Source organism: Pieris napi, chromosome 11 (genome assembly GCF_905475465.1).
Source record: "Pieris napi chromosome 11, ilPieNapi1.2, whole genome shotgun sequence".
NCBI lineage: Eukaryota > Metazoa > Arthropoda > Insecta > Lepidoptera > Pieridae > Pieris > Pieris napi.
The window spans coordinates 10,495,820-10,512,895 of NC_062244.1; the positions used below are offsets into that span (position 1 = coordinate 10,495,820).

At 35.1% G+C, this 17,076-nt stretch overlaps 1 protein-coding gene across 2 annotated transcripts in view; it reads left to right on the top strand.

The window, feature by feature from the left end:
* Window positions 1-4,016: 4,016 nt before the first annotated feature.
* Window positions 4,017-17,076, top strand: part of LOC125053575 — a 113,739-nt gene continuing 100,679 nt past the window's right edge. For both annotated transcript variants that reach the window (XM_047654979.1, XM_047654980.1), the window contains exon 1: window positions 4,017-4,231. The gene's annotated coding sequence lies outside the window, so the exon portion shown is untranslated. The remainder of the gene's footprint in view (window positions 4,232-17,076) is intronic.

Consider the following 17,076-nt stretch of genomic DNA (forward strand, 5'->3'; position numbering starts at 1 on the left):
TGACTGAAGATAAAAGGTGTTGGATGTCAAAAAGTATCACAGCTGTAGAAAAAGTTGCATTATCTGTATTTATTTCCCCGGAGTTGGTATCGACTAAAAGATGGAGGGTTTTGGCAGAAGTGGCTCACGGTGTCCTCTATTTTCGCGGATTGTTTGCGGATCAAGTTTGCCAATAAAAGACAATACTAAATGGTCAAAACCCATGGACACTCTCAATCACAGAGGGCTCGCGAGTGCGTTGCCGGCATTATAAGAATTGGTAGGCTCTTTTCTTGAAGGACCCTAAGTCGAACTGGTTCGTGGTAGCTTGTTCCACATAGTGCTGGTGCGCGGCAAAAACTGCATTTAAAAAATGTCTCAATTGTGGAACGACGGACATCGAGGTTGACGGGTTGAATTTCGTCTTCTGAAAAAGTTGGTAGTTGAGTTGGGTTACGAGAATTCGAACAACATACTATAAGTTTATACTTTAATGAATCTTCGCCTACAAGCGCCCCGAGGTGACGAGAACTGACATCATCCATGACGTACACGCAACTCTCGCCCGCGGCATAAAGGATTATTCCAATTTGTACCCCGGATAGGATAGGTATCAGCCGGGGAGGATATCTGACTCTCGGTAAGGAGGAATAAAGCCGGGTCCTCAGTTTCTAGATGAAACTGAACCGAGTTGAAGTTAGAATTGAGCCCTAACATTAGTAAAGTCCACTGTGAGCTTGTAAGACGTTGCCTTTGGATAAATTCTTCCATTTTCCCCGAGATCGAAACCTTTCACAAGAAGGGCAGCCTGTGCATCCGCAACCGAATGCTGGTAATCTCTGTCCGTACTGCACTTACATATATTTTTCGAGTGATGGACTCTGGAAGTCTCACTTCCCGTTCTAAACGCGAGTACAATTAAATGAACCACTATCCCTTCACGTCGGTTTTCTGTGTGACAGTGGTACTGCCCTGGTCGTGCCCGCTCATTTGGCTGAAGCCCGAAGGCAACAGTATGGCACTCCCACTAGGAAGGGAGTTGATTGATTGCACTGGTGAAATCTGTCACAGGTTATTTCACCAGTAGGCGATGGGGTCGTCACGTCCCGACGCCGAAATAATGGTTTTGGGTTTGTAACGTACAAAAACATAAATATTTCCTTTTTACAACATGTATAGTATATTTAAAATATAAAGTGGAGTAAGCTATCGGCAAAATATTGAATTTCTATATGGGTCATGGATTCACAGTTCGTTTAGCGTTGATTGGCTCCTTCAGCCCCAATAAATCTACGATTGCCTGAAGCAAACAAAGTACTGAAATACATTGGTATCTGTTAATTTTGATTTTTTTATAGAACAATATTTTTAAGACTTGGTACGCTCTTGAAGGACCTTAAGTCAAATTGGTTCGGAAATACTTCAGTGGGTAGCTGGTTACACATAGTGGTGCGCGGCAAAAACTGCCTTAAAAAACGCTCATATGTTGGAATTTCGTATTTTGAAAAAGTTGGTAGTTGGGTTACGAGAATTCGAAAAAAATACTATGATGTTATGTACTTTTAATCTTTCCCTCAGATTCGCCGCTTACCGCTTAGTAATAAACTCATTATGTCTTATCCAATATAATTTTCACCAGCCTTAGAGCAAAGTCAAAGTCAAATATCATTAATTATTCATATAGGTAATACAATGTACACTTATGAACGTCAAAAAAGAAATATACATTAAACGCTTCTAATTTTACATTATCTGCCAGTTATCAAATCAAGGGTGTAGAACGGAAGAGAAGAACTGGCAATAAACAGTAAGTAAAATAAATAGCCAGTGTCGTGAGTGTGAAATTCGGAAACTATACTTAGCGCGTACTATAATACCAGTTGACAAAATTCAATACAATTTTGACGTACGTGAGTCAGAGTTAAATATCGCCTGAATCTTACCTTAAAATATATTTTTTTATAGAACGAGCAGGAGGCTCATCTGGTGTTAATTGATACCTCTGCCCATGGACACTCTGAATGCCAGAGGGCTTGCGCATGCGTCGCCGGGCTTTTAAGAATATACTTTTACTCTCTAAGACCATGAAATTATGATTACAAAAGCTTTTTAAGTTTCTATGAGCTATGACAACATAACTTCAATTATAAATACAAAAATAATTTTCTTTACCATAGACAATAGTTGTTTTTAAACATTCGTTTGGCAATAAATCGTACTGAAATATACGCATCAATTCGTAGTCGTAAATTGGACAAGTTGTAAACAAACTCCTTCGGTTTATAAACGTAAGTTTATAGACTGTTAAGAATTATGTTTCCTAAAATAAATGTTCAGATTTTGTTTTGCTATTAAGACCTCAGACGAATGCCCGGACATTTCTGCATAATATGTGAAGTATAAATAATATTGTTTTACTGATATATTCCATTTAAAAAAAACTTTATAATGTATATACTATTACAAATATGATGTTAATGTTACTGTTATATCATTTATATTATGTACGCTAATGGATGTCAATTAACTATCTAATCAATAAAAAGAAATAACTGTGTATTTATGTAAGCCAGTTCTGAAATCCAATTACATTTTTCAATTTGTTTCATTGGTAATTTTCTTTTCTATTACTACCATTAATGTAATTATGACGTCTTTATATATTTATTAATAAATTAAAAATACACTAACTAAATTAAAAAGGATACAATAGAAAAAAAATACATAATTCTTAAAGCAATAAAACTTATTTTATATTACATACTTATTAGCAAACTTAGAACTACAGATAAACAAATACCTAAATAAACAATAAAAACATAATAAGATCTAGGAGAGAGAAAAGTACCCGAAAACAAGTTTTACAATATATCTCTTAGTTCAAACATATTTTAATACTGAGAACTTTTTTACCTATAAATAAAACAGTAATACGTATTGTACGTGAACCTAATAGTATTGAAAACTTATCTGAAACATTCAACATTTCCTTGACCCAATATAGAAGAGGTTACTCTGCATGTAAAATTATCGAAACTATTGATTCCTAGTAATTTGTTGAATGAATTATATGAATTGGCTTTATTGTGTACCTCAATCAGTCTATGTATTTACAGGTTAAGATGAAACTTTTGTTAAATCATTTTTTTATCAAGCATTTAATATCAGTGTAATATCAGAAGATCAATCGAATTATTTGAAGATTAAACTGAAATATCGAATATTTCATATATAAAAAATACTATCCCTTTATACATCCTGCCGAACTCAATTGGCATAACAATTTACATTTCAAAATCTGTTGTCAAAACTTTCAACCAAAACGACTAGTTTTTTAAACTAAATAACTGAAACCTCAAATCATCACAATAAATTCCTGAGATATTATCGTAACTGAATACTAGTAATATAAAAATTTAAATACTATAATTTTAGTTAGCAAATCCTTATATCAACCTTTATTTTCGATCGTAAATGTTAAGCCGAATTTACATTACGAAACTAGTGGCTCGGAATTAGTTTTATGACATAAATTTCATCAACAATTTCACGTGTAAATTTACAGTTTCATAATGCATGCATCGGTTTCGCGACACTGGATAAATTTCGTGCCAAGCGCATATTTTTTGTAAAACTAATGTCACGCAACTACTTTCACGATGAAAACGCAACACGAAACTAGTGTCGCGAAAGCATTTGCACAGGGCAGACGTGTGTGTTTGAGTGCATCGTGCAGCTAAATGACCGCCAAAATGGCAAACGAACGTTGGTCAGTTGATAAAAATATGATTTTCGAATTTTATATATTAACATCTGTACCACGACGTTCTGCATCGCAAAATGAAGCTTTGATGTTGACAGAGCCATGTCGTTGGTGATACTGTTGATTTCACGACACTATTATTTTTTGTTAAAGTAGTTTCACACGTGCTGCAACTATTTTCATGAAACTCATTCCAACATGCATAACACTAGTTTCGTAATGTAAATTCGGCTTTATATCCAAGTTTCAGTCCGCCTAAGCGGCTAGCGATGCTACGACTTCAGTAGTTACCCAGTCGTCGAGGTGTCGGCCGCGTTTCGCGTTGCTCCCGACTGTTAATTTTTAATACCGATGTATGCTTGCACGTATGCCCTATTCTTGTAATAGAATGTTTATTTAAAGTGATTTTCATAAGTGTAGTGAGGTTAAAGTTTCCGAAGTGCAATCGAGTGAAAATAGTCGCTTGCGAACTGTTTCCTTATTGGATTGGTAAGATTAATTACTTATTGATTAAAGTTATTAATTAAGTTTTGCATGTTATTTACGATTATTTCACTAATGAATAGTTTATACGAGTAATTAATTTTAAAGTTAAAAATATATTTATTTAATTGGAAAGCCTACAAGAGATTGCTTCTTGCGTTGCATTAAATGCTTACATTAAAACTGGATAATATTAAAGCTACTTTACCTACATTAATTAAATATTAACAGACAATATAATGTGCATTATGTTGTCTGTATACACATGTGCATCTATGTATAATGTTATACACATGTACTATGCAGTAAAACCTACGCACTCATGCTTCCGTACTCCTTAAATCGCATTCTTTTTTTGGAGGTTTTTTAAAAGTTATATTATCCTATTATAAGTTCCATAACAGCGGCTCTTCGGCAGCGCGCTTAAGAGCCTTCTGGCTGTGTGAGTGTCCATGGGCAGCGGTATCACTTAACATCAGATGTGCCTCCTGTCCGTTTGCCTCCTGTAACTTAAAAAAAAATAACCTTTTGGCATAAAGTACATTGAATTGAACACAAGTGAATTTGTATTTGAACAGAAATATTAAAATATTTGTGCTGGCTTAGGTATAAACTTAAACTTAATAATATCGAATTAAAATAAGCCTGAAGTGTAAACACAAATGAAATTTGTTCTTTATGAACCTTTTTAAACTTGTCTATTACAATTAATTCCTATACTATCTCTCCAACCCATACATTCTTGAACTTATTTTGACTAAAACTCTCATTAGGCATTCAAATTAACAAATTGAGTTTGGCTTGTTCTTTATTTTTATTTTATTTTCTTATTTATATGATATTTAAGTGTCTACCATATGTAATATGTAAATAATAAATGTATGTGTCCCAAGCGTTAGCACGTTTTAGTGTAATAATAAATAACCAATAATGGCCGTCTTGTCTACGATGAAATATATATTATATATATATAATATACTATATAAGAAAAAACCTTTTTCGTGGCATGATGCCTACACAGCGCTCATCGTTTCACTCCGCTGAAATTAGGCTAAGTGCATGTGGGGACTTTTTTTATGTTTCAAAAAAGATTGAAAAATGGTTCACGAAGATTTGAAAACGATTTTATATACATTTTCATGGTAATTAATTGTTTAATAGCTTTTGGATTAGATAAATTCTCCGGGGACCACTAATATAAATTGGTTTTTTGTTATTAAATGTATCGTTAAACCTATGTGAAAATTGAATATTGTTTAGACTTATATTGTCTCTTCTACTGACACAAAATATGTGCACAATTGAGACTTTGCAACTTTTTGGACAGATAATAATTGTATATTGCTAACACTTTAATATAAAGTTAACTTTATTCATTTTGTCTCATTAATTACGGGTTTTTATTAATTCTATTCATATAAGTGTTATCAAACATTGCATATGCTTTGCAAAGACTGAACAAATATTGCATCTCAGTCTAAAAGTTGGAAATTTGTAAGTTTTTATATAAGACTAGGAAATAATTAGATCTTACCCCTTGGCCACAGTCACCTGCGGCGCGGTTTGCGGCGCGGTTTGCGACGCGCAAAGCGGTGAGCGGCAAAAACAAATTGAGCAAATTGTATGAAGTATGCCACAGCCATCGGCGACGCGCATTGCGGTGCGACCTGCGGCGCGGTGGCTACCCGCGCGTCGGCGGCGGCGACGGCCTGCGCGGCGTGCCAGTGAAACAAATGCACTCGGGAGTATCGAGGCGGCCACAGCTCAGAGCGGCGCGCGCAGCGGCAGAGGTGGACGTATTTAGCATCGCGCGACCAAAACAAATAATTTTGTTTTTATCGCGCATTGAGCCCATATAAAATAATGGATACAGAACAATTTATTAGTGAAATACTGAGTAGACAAGCAATATGGATATCAAAACATCCACATCATAAATATAGGCATGTTATAAAAAAATTGTGGGACGAAATAAAACTAACTAATATACTCTAAATACGTCCACCGCTGATGCCGCCGCGGTCGCAGCTGGTCGAGCTGTGGCATATCACCGCAAACCGCGCCTCTCACAGACCCTCTTGCCGCGCCGCGCTCCACACCGCCCGAAACTGTGGCCAAGCTCTTACCCCTTGGCCACAGTCACCTGCGGCGCGGTTTGCGGCGCGGTTTGCGACGCGCAAAGCGGTGAGCGGCAAAAACAAATTGAGCAAATTGTATGAAGTATGCCACAGCCATCGGCGACGCGCATTGCGGTGCGACCTGCGGCGCGGTGGCTACCCGCGCGTCGGCGGCGGCGACGGCCTGCGCGGCGTGCCAGTGAAACAAATGCACTCGGGAGTATCGAGGCGGCCACAGCTCAGAGCGGCGCGCGCAGCGGCAGAGGTGGACGTATTTAGCATCGCGCGACCAAAACAAATAATTTTGTTTTTATCGCGCATTGAGCCCATATAAAATAATGGATACAGAACAATTTATTAGTGAAATACTGAGTAGACAAGCAATATGGATATCAAAACATCCACATCATAAATATAGGCATGTTATAAAAAAATTGTGGGACGAAATAAAACTAACTAATATACTCTAAATACGTCCACCGCTGATGCCGCCGCGGTCGCAGCTGGTCGAGCTGTGGCATATCACCGCAAACCGCGCCTCTCACAGACCCTCTTGCCGCGCCGCGCTCCACACCGCCCGAAACTGTGGCCAAGCTCTTAGTGTTAATTTAATCAATTGGCATATGTCAGTTTTAGCTTCCGCATATTATTACAATAATTTAAATAGATCTATACCAATTTCAAACATTATAAAATTTGATAAAAGCCATGAGGCTGTTTGCAGAAGGATTTAAAAAAAAAACTCGTGTAACTCGAATTCAGTTATTATGAAAAAGTATGTCGTTATTTTGTTATTTTAGAAGTAGTGATTCATTAACATGTAATATAAAAATAAACTTTGGATGGAAAGAATGGTCATTATTATAATAAATGTATCAACGGATTAAAAAAATATTACGCAGTTGTACAGTTTCAACTTAAAAAAAAAAATTTTTTTGTTTTTTTTATGGCCGCCGCTACAAAGCTAGGTTATTGAATCTTAATGAGCTATTAAATATAAATAACACTAATGTCTCGACCATATTTTCATTATAACGTAGCATACCGTTTCTTTCGTTACTAAGAAACCTCTACAAAGGCTCTAAATATGGTGGTTAGGAAACGACAAGTTAATCCAACCTTAAAACTATTCCCGAAAGATCCTAAGCATCGCTTAAAGCTTACAAGGTAATCCCTTATGTGCGAAAGATTATGACTAAGATGTATAATTTTCCGCTACAAAACTTTCTAAGAGAAAACTTGTACTCTATAGCCTCAGACCATTGAATATGCATAAAGCCTTGTGCTCCTTAATGCACCTTTCAAACTTATTCCATTTGTTGCAATATTTTCTTTGTGTAGATTTGTATTTCCCGACAAATATTTTATTAAAATATTAAAGGTTGGGGTGCAGTAGAGTGAATGTTTTGGTTTGATTCGTTCTCTCTGACTTCAAATACGCGATGTATATCAGACAGGATATAACATATTTTTTATATAGAAAAATTATACAAATGGGAATATCTTCTTGTGGAATCATTGTTATGAAATTAAAATTTAATTTAGTTTTTTTTAATAAAACGGGCTGGAGGCTCACTTAATGTTAAATGATACCCGCTGTGGACACTCTCAATTCCGGAAGGCTCACGAGTCTTAAGTCTTTGCTGGTCTTTTAAGACGCTCTTTTCTTGAAAGACACTGGGTTGAACTTATTCGGAAGGAAAAATATATTAAAAATTGCTCAATCGTGGAAAGACGGACGTCGAGATGATATTTTTTTTTAGGAAAGATTCAAGGTATAATATGTTATATAAGTAACAAAATCGATAAATAATTTATTTACGCGACAAAACCATTTCGCGTTTTCATACATTTCACAAAATAAAATTTCTACAAATTGGTCTTTGGAAACTCCAGGTAATTACTTAGTTGTGAACATTTTTAAATTCATTGGAAATGGCCTACATAAATAACCTTGTTAACAAACTTTCGGTCACTGAAATATACTCAATACTTAAATAATGCTATGTACGCGTACTACTTTTTTCCCCCAATTTAGTAGTACTAGATACTAGAGCGACTCATGGCCACGTGTAATATATTTTCAATTTTTTTTTTCACAGTGGGGTTCGAAGTAAACAAAAAGTTATGATTTCAGAAATTTTTATAAATAGTATAACTTAATATTATCTTCAATACACACAATAAACAACTATAAATAGTATGTCTAATGCAAGGACTCATCACTACCAATCTAATGGATATTACGAAAAAGATACAAGGTGTAGATTTTTCAAATTTTAATAAGAATTATTAAAAAAAAAGTCAATTTTCTTATAAAAACGCAAAATAAATTATAATTCTGCAGGAGTTGAGCTTAGGGACCTCCCGTAAAACAATTTTTTGCAGCTGATGACCTCATCTATCCACTATTTGCGTTTGATCCACGACTTTTTGGCCATCCTGTATAAAATATAAACCTATATAAAGAGGAAAGATTGTCTTTTTATATTGGTATAAAATTTGACCCTTCTAACACGATTTCAAAAATTGTTATACAAATATTTATTCTCAAAATATTAAAATATCCAGCCATACAAGGCTTTTTAAAAATCTCGAACATAAAAACATGACAAACCTTGAACCTTAATTATGTCAAAATATACAGATTACTTCGTCGGGCCTAGATATTTACAACACGGGGGAATGTGAGCTTCTCACGAAGATATAAATTTTATTAAAGGTAGTAATTTGAATCTGTTTTATGTCGCAGTACATTTTTAGTTAAATTATACTGACAAGTTTCTGTTCATCTATGTCTAGAAGTTTGTTTAAAATGGGTCTGACAATATAATATATAAGAAAATTTAACTTTATTGACACTTATCTACACTCAGTAGCAATTTGTATTTGTAGGTTTACTCCTAATAATATTTCTATACTGCCTTTATGAAAATGATTAGATTTATTCAATTTCGCGAAAAATAAACTGGAAGACATCGCTTATATGCGTTACAAATAATAAAAAAAATATTAGTTATACTATGTACATCTTTATGTATATAATATACTAATTTAAAACTCTTTTTTAAGTTTCTCTAATTAATACATTGTTGGGGCAATCCAAAACTAAAAAAACTTATGTTTTTTAATTAATTAATATTATTAATAGAAATATAATTAACAATTAAACAACATTAAAATACGAAATAATTTGTTGGTGGGTATACACGTTTTTACAATCTTAAGCGCGGCAAACCATCGAACATTGGCGCGCGCGGCGGCCACGCTCTATGTAGACGGGATCGCCGCGCGCGGCGACTCGAACATTGCCGCGATCGAACGTGCCGCGGGTCGATCCGCTCGATGTCGGTTTTTGAGACCGCATCAAAGGAGCTTCAGTCGTTGGCTCGCGCGCAGTTGGGACGGTGATAGTTTTGGTGATTTGGCTCGCGCGGCGAATACGTAATAAAGGGTGCGTACATATACAGTTGTACATATATAAAGTTGGATTTAAATATTGATGACAAAGCTATTATAACTTATAAAGTAACTAATATAACAATTATATATTAATTACATACAAAAAAATGGGTGCGTGTACTTACGTACGCGCGTAAGAAGTTATACTTCTCTGGCATTATTAAAAATAGTTTTTGATTGCATGCAAATAATTAATTACATACAATTAAATAATCAAAGACTGGAAATGGAGTCATTATAGTCAATAAAGTTCAGTTTACATTTGAAATATTAAATAAATAAATATTTATTTTTTTTACAAATAAGATGGTGAATCACAATGAAAGCGGCAGCCGCCCGACCATGCGCGTCCATACTCGCAGGTTTACAAGAGTGAACTGGTCTGACTATCCGCCGCGGTCTGTTCGTGATGGATAGCCTGCCGCGCGCGGCAGTCACGTCCAACTAAATTTATATCTACATATTGGCTCGCGCGGCAAATGAAGGTCAACTCTGGTCGAACATTGGCTCGCGCGGCTGCTACGCTTAATTTATACGCAGCTTTAGACTATTTGTTAGGTACCAGGTATAGTTACCTTGTTAGTGACGCTCGCGCCAAGTAATTATGTCATATTATCGCGTACTTATAAAAATCATTCATGCTCCGGACAATATTAAATAACAAGAATATAACAACGCTAACTATATTAAAGTAGCACGCAACTTCTCAGTAAGGAAACCTTATTAAATTAAGACGTCACAAAGTCACGGAAATCTTTACTGAACGAACTCATGCGTAAGGCGTAGTATTTATTGTAATATTTATTGCGTTTTAAATATCAGTCTTTTACTTTGAATATATTGATAAACGGTCGTTGGAATTAATATTAATTTATCACTATGTTTGAAATTATCGACGTAGTACATTTAGATGAAAGCGGCATGACTCAAATTCAAAAATCATTTAATCATATAGGTAACACAATGTACAAATATGATCGTCAAAAAAAAAAAGAAATGTAAATGAAATGCTTCTAACTTTACATTTAGTGCCAGTTCTCAAATCAAGGGCGTAGAACGGAAGAGAAGAACTGGCAATAAACTCTCCGCCACTCTTTAATCGCTAAGTGACGAATGAATAATTTTAGATAGCTGATCTACATACAAGAAGTACATTTTGTCACTTTATCAGCGAGTAGAACCCCTGGCGAAATTAACTTAGTGATAACAGGAGAGAATTTAACAAAGTTTCAAACATTTTCAAAGCTAAAGTTAGATGGTTCGTAGAATATTGAAACAACTATTATATCCTTTGGCTGACCAATAGTTTGGAACTGTAACAGAATATTAAGTTACGAGACTTTACTTAAATGACTTCTAGTAGGTCCCTACTAAGACATATTTTAAGACAATCGAGATGAGGTAAGTACTATCTACAAACTAGTGTCAAAGAAACGCTACCTTCTGAATTTATTCCTGACTTCACTTAAAAGACTTCTAGTAGGCCCCTATTAAGACATCTTTTAAGACAATAGAGATGAGGTAAGTACTATCTACAAACTAGTGTCAAAGAAACGCCATCTTCTGAATTTATTCCTGACTTCACTTAATAGACTTCTTTCTAGTAGGCCCCTACTAAGACATATTTTAAGACAATCGAGATGAGGTAAGTACTATCTACAAACTAGTGTCAAAGAAACGCCACCTTCTGAATTTATTCCTGACTTCACTTATATGACGTGTAGTAGATCCCTACTAAGACATCCATTAAAACAATAGAGATGAGGTAAGTACTATCTAAAAACTGGTTTCAAAGAAACGCCACCTTCTGGATTTATTCCTGACTTCACTTATATGACTTGTAGTAGGTCCCTACTAAGACATCTTTTAAGACAATAGAGATGAGGTAAGTACTATCTACAAACTAGTGTCAAAGAAACGCCATCTTCTGAATTTATTCCTGACTTCACTTAATAGACTTCTTTCTAGTAGGCCCCTACTAAGACATATTTTAAGACAATAGAGATGAGGTAGGCACTTGTTACAGGTGTAAGAGAAAATGGTATGTCTACTGGAAAATAAATTATGCCACTGACGCATGTGATTATAAATTTTGTACCATTAATTTATATAATGTTAATCATAGTTTTATAAGTAATACTTCAGATTCATTAATGAAATATCAGTTAAGAATATTTTAGTTTATTTACTTTACTTATTTAAACGTCATAAAACAATATTTTTTACCGTTGGACTCTGGTGAAATAAGCGGCTTCAATCAAATAAATTTAATCAAAATAGGGCAATTAAAAAGTTACCAGTACAAACGGTAACTGTTGTAATTTATATGACTACCTTAATGTAATTCGTTTGCAATATTCTAAGTGGCCAATCGCCAAATCGCTTCTTGTTATCGACACGCATGGAACTAAATTGCTAATAGATTTACTGTGTCTTTTAATTATTCATAGTTAGTACTTCATACTTCAAAAGACTGTATTTGACCATGACAAATTCGTTAATTCAGGCATATAACTTTAATACCTATGAGACTTTGACCGAAACTTTAGGTAATTCTTTAACACTGCTAAGTATTGGACTATGATTATTAATTAAAATAGGAGTTTCATGGGAAACAACAATTCTGTAATAAAAATAGATCTAATAAACTGGAATAGAATTGTTACTATTATTTAGTTATGTATGTATTTATTTATTTACACTTCGTTACCTTACCTTATGCCACGCTTCGCTGTGGCACATTGTGATTGAATGGTTGAGAAATGAGAAACAAAACAAAGAAAACATTTCATAGTTTAATTTTGCAATACTTGTGGAAAAAAATAAAGAAAAAATAAAAAAACAAAAAAATTTATAAAAACAATCCTTGATGCGGATTATATAATATAAATCATGCTAAAATTTCACTTTTTGAGTTTTTTAAGCGTCCACAAACCAACATAACATTTTTATATATATATTATATAGATATTCCATGGGAAATGCGCGCTTTACCATTACAGAAACGACTTTCATTAAACTTGAAATGTTTTCTTAGTGACCTTAAGTCACCGAAAAATTTGTATACACTTAAATTTAGCACACATACTTAGAAACATTAATAACACTGAAATATTTAAGCCAACAATATTACACAAAAAAAACAGTGGCGCTACAATCCCCCGTAACACGACGTACTGACTGCACGAATGCTCGCTGTGTAACGTGTTACATTACACCTCGTAACTTTGGTCAGTTCCCACCTTTAAAGGTGACTGACATGACCCTTGCTCGTGGCGAACACTATGCTCGACTGCCCTCCGCCACTGGTAATCAAAATGTCGGATTACGAAGTCTGTTGTAGTTGGGTTCTGTGACTTCACTAAATTATTCCTTACTCCAAACGAAGAGAAAAAAGAAACGTTATTGCATTTCAAACTTGTACAAAAACAGAAATTTAACGGGTGGTGCTTCGTTAATGAAAACATGATTGACACATGCGCCCATGACGACGCGTGGGTTGTACTGACCTAAAATTAAGGCGTAACGTAACACTCAAAGGGATTCGCAAAAATACCGACGACCGAGAGCACGCGGCGCTCGTAGCGAGCGGATATCGGCTCACTGTACTGTACTGTAACATTTTATGATAACGTTACGTTACGTTACGACAAAACGTTACAGGTCAGTCGCCGGCTTAAGACTTTTCTGTAACTGATGCGTGGTAATTTTTTTCGGGCGAGTTTAAATTGCATATACAATGAAGAGTGTATAAGTTCACAAGCGTGATTCGAACGCAGGACTTTAGGTTGAGAGACACACGTTCAAGCCAATACTGCGCACATAAATCAAAAACTCTTTTAATGTTTAGCCATTTAAAATGTCCAACTACGAAAACTGCTTTGTAATTACTTTGAAACCGTTCTACCACGCTTATTAAGTAACTAAATATAGGATTAAGTTGTATGGTATCAGTTATGTCCACCATGTGTTTATTATCGATTTGTATACGTTATGTACAAGTGATATCTAGATAACTAGGCGTAGTATAAAGACAAACTACGCACCTACTGTTAAGTCTGCCCTGATGAATGTTTGACACTTTAATAAAACCATTAATAAATCTTAACACAGTGTGGGTACGTCGACCATTCTTGGGCGTCGCAATGTTAGCTTTCAAGGTGTAAATAACTTTAGGGTAGACATTCTCAAAGCCTCTGCTCACCTCTTATAATGATTTTTATAAGTAGACCATATTTACCATGGAGAGTGTTCAGAGGAGTTGTTCGGACTAATATCTGCAGCTGAGTTTTATCATAGGACGTCAAGGCAGAATACAATATACTAACCGTATCACCTCGACGTCTGTCGTTCCACAACTGAGCGTTTTTTAAGGCAATTTCTTCCACCATAACTATGTGGAACCAGCTGACGTATTTCCGAATAAATTCGACTTAGGGTCCTTCAAGAAAAGAGCGTACCAATTCTTAAAAGGCTGGAAGTGCAAGACCATGAGCAGCGGTATCACTTATCATCAGGTAAGCCTCCTGTCCGTTTGTCTCCTGTAACCTTAAAAAAAAAAATCCATGGTCGGGTCAGGTAGGCTTTGTCCTATACATGGACAAAGGACAGCAGCAGGACCTAAAGAAGACTAGAGAAGTATCGGTAGAGATGAAAAGAGGAGGAAGAGAAAGGTATGTCAGGACCGTAGCAAGTATAGATCTGGCCTCAGCCCATTTCTTCTGGAAGTAGGATTGTAGATAGATAGATAAAAATTCCTCTTTGAATTTCACTATTTGTAACATTGAAGTGTCAAACTAGAAATAAAAGAACATTCTTAAGAGACAAGTTTTACTTGAACACATAAAGTTTCAGCGCAAAGTCCATAGGGATATTTCTTATGCGTATAAATGCGTGGGGATCTCACTAAATTGTCAGTTTTACGTTTGTTTTAAATCCCTCTTTTTCTTCCCACGAACATTTTTTCTTTTATTTATACGAGTATTAATAAAAACTACTTTGACACAAAGGAATTTATTACATTATTAACATAACTGGACTTCATTAAAATTTATTCTAAAAACACAAAATTAAACCAATTATTGTCCCGAGTAAGTGATTTTTTTTTTTTTTAGACAATTTACACCAATTGACCTAGTCCCATGCTAAGCTGGTGAAGCTTGTGTTATGGGTACTAGGCAACGGATATACATACATATTATAGATAGATAGACATATAAATACATATTTAAACACCCAAGACCTAAGCACAATACCAAATGCTCATCACATCGATGTCCGTCTCAGCCGGGGATCGAACCCGGGACCCATGGATTCGTAGTCAGGGGTACTAACCACTAGACCAATGAGTCGTCGAAGCCTCATAGTAATTTGATAAACTTACTATGAGGCTAAATTAATTAGGGACTCTTTTGTTCTAGTTACATATTAATGAACAAGACAGTTAATGTGTTATGTGCAGGGAAGTTAATATTAGCTCACTCCGAAGTACAGAGTTGAAGAACCCGAGTGTATTTTAAGACATTTGAACTGGATATAACTGAGTTAAGTGCGACGTGCGCTAGATCCGTCAGTTAATTGAATCGTATCCAACTAATGGACTAACATCTCACTTTTTGACTTGGTTAAGTTGAACACGAATAAGCTCTTTATTTCAGATTAATTACGCCATTTATAGATCTTCTATTTTATTTTACAACTCTGCATCTTCTAGAGCATTTATCATTGAGAGTGTTCAGAGGTGTTTTTGGAATTAATATCTGCAGCTGAGTTCCATCATCGGACGTCGAGGTGATACGGGTGGAATTTCGTATTCTGCCCCGATCCACACCTGAGCGTTTTTGAAGGCAGATATTGCCTCGCATCATCACTATGTAGAACCAGCTGCCCACTGAAGTATTTCCGAACCAATTCGACTTAGGGTCCTTCAAGAAAAGAGTACCAATTCTTAAAAGGCCGGCAACGCACTCGCGAGCCATTTGGCATTGATAGTGTCCATGGGCGGCGGTATCACTTAACATCAGGTGAACTTCCTGCGAGTTTGCCCCTTGTTCTATAAAAAAAACTAATTGAAACTGAAAAGTGGGTCAACTGATTGATAATACCAAGTGTGAGTGGCCTTTGTGAACCAACAAACACTTGGTATTATCAAGTGTGTCTATAGTTATATTTATAGTATATAGTGAAAGATTTGCGTTTTGGGAAATGAAAGACAAGAGACCGGTGTTCGTAACTCTGCGAATTTTTTTCGTCCTCCAGTTTAAGCTTTCACCTTTTTTTGCGGTCATTTTTGTAAATCTTTAATACATACACAATTGTTGTAGACAATTAGCGCATCTTTATTTTATGTGACAATAAAACACTCAATATTCATTTAAAACCGAGGTACTTAAGTATCACTTCTAATTACGTTTCATATGACCGCGTTGATAATTTTGTTGCAATGAGACTAGCGATAATCTTCTATAAATAATAACAAACTATAACCGTAAAAGTGACCGTAACTGAGTGAATTTGAATTATTTATTATAAGTATGTTATAGGACGTGTGACAGAACATTAGACTTTCTTTATCATATTATTGAAACTCTTTGTACGCAGTTAGACAAGCTATTCTAATCATTGTCGCAATATCCTTGCAATAACAAACTTTGTGGTGTTATCTATTATGCTACATTTCCTTTATTCGAAATGAAATATGTCATTAATAAATTTACATAGACACAATCACAAAATATGTATACCTAAGAGAGTAGTAACAGAATGTCCTTCCTATAATCAAATAGGGAATTCGAAAAAATATTTGTTCGAGTTCTTCAGGAGCTTGCATTCTAGCCATTCGTCCATATAAGGAAATTGTTTGGTAATTTTCAGAAACACTGCATATCCAACTGCCTACTGCGTATTACTTAATACTTAGTAAATTCTTAATCAAAGAAGCCAACGAACTATCGATTTAAAAACTAAAGGTAAATAGTCAAAGTCTATTAAATTATTAATGAGTATTGATTGATACGCTTCGTTCGTGTTTAGTACATAATTACATACAAAAATATACAGTTCTAACCGTTGTAAAATGCGTGTTATAGGAGAATCGAATTATGATTATACACTATACACAAAACTGAAATTTACTTTTTTTCTTTCCAATGACATAGTCTAAGTAGAAGAAAAATCAAAATAGTCTGGAATGATGGATATTTTAGCAGAGGACAAACGAGTTGCCTCCTTAGAGTTGTTTTCCTTCACCGTACGTACACACATAAACAAAGA